Source organism: Podarcis erhardii (assembly GCF_964252035.2).
Source record: "Podarcis erhardii genome assembly, chromosome: 8".
Lineage (NCBI taxonomy): Eukaryota > Metazoa > Chordata > Lepidosauria > Squamata > Lacertidae > Podarcis > Podarcis erhardii.
This window is the reverse complement of record NC_138499.1, coordinates 25,493,189-25,498,501: the sequence shown is the minus strand read 5'-3', so window position 1 is coordinate 25,498,501 and position 5,313 is coordinate 25,493,189.

Here is a 5,313-nt window from a genome sequence, read left to right as displayed (position 1 = left end):
CCTGGGGTACACCAAGTAACAAATTGTGAATGCCAAACCACAACGTCTCTTATCTTTTGTGTGCCATATACAGTGCCTCATGAGCACATATTTTTGCGCCCAGAGTTAACAGCTAAATCTTTTCTAGGTGTGCCTCAATATTACACTTGGTTTCAAGAGGGATTTGAGTGACAAACGATCCTCAAATATCAGGAATGATCCTGCCCTCACACCGTCGTATTACTTTACCAGACTTCATAACAGAGAAGCCTCTCCATTCCAAACTGAGAGCAGGCCTTCAGTTTGATGAGGTGGGGGCATGGGGAGGGAAAATGTTATTTCCTTCTAAATCATTCTATAAGCCTGTTCCATTGCATCCTATCGCAGCCCGGCTGCAGGGAACATAACATTGCATAAAGCAAAAAGTGATCTTCTGCACTTGGGGCACCTTGGGTGACACATTTAAATGATTCTGTCTCTCTACCGACTGACCTCCCAAGTATTTCAGAGTGCCAGAGCTTGGCAACTCCTTTCTAGCCAATTTTGTCTAGCCCAGTGACATATCATCAGAGTTTTGTGCCTATGTTATTCTGCAGGGGCATAGACAATTTACAGGATGTGGTGCAGGGTGCAGAATCCAGCTTCCTAATAATCTCTGTTCTCAGTTTGTAATCTATATGAGAGAGACAGCATGGTTTTTTTTAGCCCTTATGGATAAACAGATGTGCTTGAAAGTGGGTAGGCTATTTCTGCTAAAATCTCAAAACCACTAAACACCCACTGGTTGGGGATGGAGTTTCAGGGTTTTCCAGAGTTCTCCACTACCAACAAAACTGGAATAAAGTATGCAAAAGGGTAACATGAAATATGGGGGGCAGGGGGGAATCACTTTAAAATGTGCAGATCTGCTTAATTTGCCTAACAAATATGGGTAACATCCAGCTTCTCTTGGCACTGAATATGAATTTCCTTGGCACAGAATTTTATTGTGCAGATTGCAAGCATACCTTGCTTATCGTGCCTTTTAAGGGTCTTCCTGCAAACCCCAGAATTGCTAGCAGCCCCTGCTGAATTCCTAGCTTGCAGCACTTTGCTTACCCTGACCTCTGCCAGAAGCTAACGCCTGGTTCACGGAGAAGCATGGGTGCAGATCCTTCCGACGTTACACTTTTGTGTACTCGAACAAAATCAGAAAATAGCCCTGAATGCCAGGCATGTGGGCAAAGGCAGACAGAGGAGGGGAGACGTGGAGAGTATGAGCAACAGCCAAATGCTAGGTACCGTATTTTTCTCTCTATAAGACGCACCAGAACATAAGACACACCTAGTTTTTGGAGGAGGAAAACAAGAAACAAAATATTCTGAATCCCAGAACAGCAAGAGGGATCGCTGCGCAGCGAAAGCAGCAATCCCTCTTGCTGTTCTGGCTTCTGGGATAGCTGCGCAGCCTGCATTTGCTCCATAAGACGCACACACATTTCCCCTTACTTTTTAGGAGGGAAAAAGTGAGTCTTATAGAGCAAAAAATACAGTAAATGTTCAGAGCAACAGAGGTATTCAAAGGTTGGTTAGCAAGGGGCAGGTCACAAAAGCTAACCAAAGCATTGCAGGGATCAGCAAGCAGAAAGGAGGGCAGAAGGGAACTAAGTTGGAAACTCAGCAAGCAGGCAGCATGCAAAAAACAAACTCAACAGGATGGTAAAGACCAGCAAGGAGGTGTAGGATGAGAGGTGGACCTGAAGCAAGGGGAGGGGGAGAATTTACATACATCTCTTTGGATATTTGGAGTTAACAACAGAGGCTGTGCCAGTTTCCTCCTTTATGCCTTTCAAATACCTACCCTTTTCTTTTGGTCTGTCCTCCTGTGGCATCTATGAGATGGACTCTGGCAAAGCCTCTCCTGTTGTTGACATTGGGGAGCCCATATCTCACCTTGAGTGGGGGAGGATGGAATGGCCAACTGCAAAATAGTGTCTGAAAGGTAAATGTTAGAGGCTGGATGGGAAACCTTCAGGGACAAAATTTAGCCACCTCCCTCTCTCCCTCCATCACCTAATCCTACAGGTGCCTCCTTTAACCTGTTGGGTACCAAAGAATGAAAGGACAGCCATATTTTTTTTCTTCATGTGCCACAATGCAATTAGGCAAGTGGCAATATCCGATTTCAAGCTCAGCAGGTCTTTCGCCCTCTTCTGGCCAGGAAATGCACTGCATACATAGAATGCATACTAATAGGCTTGTAAGCTCTGTTAGTACTTAGGCTTGAAATTCCCCAGCAGGCCATCTCCTTTCCCTTCAGATATGTCAACTTATGCAATTTATTTCCTTAAAAGAAAAGCTACATTGCATTTTTAAAAATAAGAAATGAAGGTCACGATCCAGCAGATTTGAAGCATGTTTCCATTTCCCACCAAGAACATTTCCATTTAATTCACCTGGGCTTTGAAGTGCTCAGTTTGGATGTGTGGTGACAAATCTTTGCTGATTTCAGACATTAGGAACAACTTGTGCCTCCTCCCATCCACCCAGTCTAATCGGCCTTCCATCCCTGCTTATGGAATCAGGTGATTTAATGCATGAGTTGTTCTAAACTTCCACTAAATTTTGGCACAGGCGGGTTTACACTGTACTGCAGTATGCAGGTTCTACACAAGGTGGAACATGAAAAGCAACCCTTGCACCTTGTACTGTGTCAGATGATTGTCCCATCTAGCCTAGAACTATTTTTATTTTTACTCAAATTGGTGGAAATTATCCCAGCTCCTTTTCCCAGGCGCTATGGCAGATGTCCAAGATTTTGCCATGCCTCTGAGTTCAGGCCCCTCCCCACAGGCACAAACTGCCCATCAGGGATGAGGAAGCTATGGTCTTCCTGATGTTACTGGTCAGTTATTCCCACCAGCTTCAGCCAGCATGGTCAACGCTCACTGCACCAACCTTCCCACCCCCTTATCCATCTCTCTCCCAGGAAGCACAGCAACGTGGCTGAGAGAACAGGTGAGTTGTAGTACCCCACCCTATTGGCCAACCATCTGAAGGGCCACAGGTTCCCCATCCCATAGAAGGTTTGAGGTGAAACCAAAAAATAGTTAGATCCTATGGACCAAAACTGCTCACATGAATGCTTGTTCATCAGCTTCAGCTCATACTAAATGTTAACTCATCAGGGCATGAATTCTAGGTTTGCACTACATAGAGAATCCAGACCACTGGGCATGAGTCAGCCCCTAGTGGTTTTATTGGTGCTCTTCTTTTTTTAAAATGTAAAGGACCCCTGACAGTTGAGTCCAGTCGAGAATGACTCTGGGGTTACAGTGCTCATCTTGCTTTATTGGCCAAGGGAGCTGGCGTACAACTTCTGGGTCATGTGGCCAGCATGACTAAGCCACTTCTGGTGAAACCAGAGCAGTGCACAGAAACACCGTCTACCTTCCTGCTGGAGTGGTACCTATTTATCTATTTGCACTCTGACGTGCTTTCGAACTGCTAGGTTGGCAGGAGCAGGGACCGAGCAAAGGGAGCTCACCCCCTCATGGGGATTCGAACTGCCAACCTTCTGATTGGCAATCCCTAGGCTCTGTGGTTTAGACCACAGTGCCACCCACATCCTTCTTTTGCATACCACCAAAGCATGCCTGGTATTTACACAATAGGTCTAACACTACTGTCAGAAACATAAGAAAGTTACCTAAGTAAAGTTAGCAAGAAAAGACCTTGAAGACAAAAAATTGCATTAAAGGGAGAGCTTATTTTTAAATTCACTTGCCTGCTCCATGTAATGAAGGCATGAACATTTAACTTCTAGTCAGATGGAGCTGTGAAGAATGCATTGCTGAAGGGATGGAGACAAGGCTGTCACACCTTGGTACAATTCAAAATCAGCTTTTCCTGCCCACAGACCTGAATCCACCGTTCGTGCCAAAAGGAGGAACGGTCCACAACAAATTGTCTTTCTTTGTGAGAGAAGACAAACACGTCTGTCTTCATATTTATAATCTAAAAGGCCTTACTTCTACACAGCAGGTTTAACACAGAGAGCATTAGGAATGCTTAAACTCCTTGAAATTAGTAAGATAAGATTTAAATAATATTCACTTACATCTACTGCCTTCAAGTAGGATAAAGAATGGCCTACCTTCACCATACAGAACAGCATCACAGCTACAGAAGCCCTGGTGTGGACACACTAAGCCACCTCCAACCACAGCTGTACCACTGCCTAGAGATGTATGTGAATTGTACTCCAAAGTATCTAGAGGGCACCAGGTTGGGGGAGGAGGGTTCCATCCATTTCAAGCAAGCAAGCAGATGCATGCTGTTCTTCCTACCTGTGCAAAGATGTGCTCCTTCCATTTAAAGTACTGTGGCACAGACCGTATGTAGAAGAGCACTGCTACTTTCCACTGCACACTCAACAGTGTCTGAGTTATGGACAGTTGTGCTGCTGTTATTAATATAATGATCACTGTGAGGCAGTATTTCATGATTCCGTTCTATTGCATGCAGACATGTTCGCTTCCGCCTCCCCCTTTGTGCTGCATAGAATATAATGTATTTTTAAAATATCAAACACAGCTGCCATTTATATGCTGCTTCTCCTTTTTACTGGGATTATCCAACAGACATAGCTTCCACTCTTCATGAAATCCTTCCGTTTTTTCAGAAGTTACCCTTAAGAAGTTCTTGAGAATATACATTAAAGGGGGGGGGTTTAAATCACAAAGGTCTGTGAATTTTGTTTTTTAATTGGTGCTTCTTTCAGATCAACTAATAGATTTTAAGAATTATAGCCAACATCCAGATATGATTTGGGGTTTTTTGGCTTTTAATGCACAGGTATTTAATCAAAATAGAACAGAAAAAGCAACTGGCTTCCAGGGAGGAAAGAGTTTAATAATACAGTTGTGGTTTTAGTACCATCCAGTAAAAATGTTCTGAATATTAATTTACCTTAAAGAGTGTTAGGCTCCGTACACACTAATCCATTCGTAGCACAAAAGTGATATTTTTTCTCAGTCAGGAACTGTTCATTCTTGTCCACAACATGTCACTTTCAAACTACTGTAGATTCTAGCTCCTGCTATCCGCAAGGGTGGGTGTGGTTACCTGATAAGACATTTGAAACCCCTCCCCTTGTTTAGGCTAACCCCTCCTTTTCTTCCCTGCACCATGCCCCGGGTGAACGAAGCAGGAAGTGGTGACTGGGAACTTGATATATGCCCACCCATAGCATCACCGAACAGGTGCAGGGCTACGCATCTACACCCACTGCTGGCACTGCCTATAGCTGCTTTCATCCATTTGCAAATGAGCACATTGCACAGCAATGCAGAA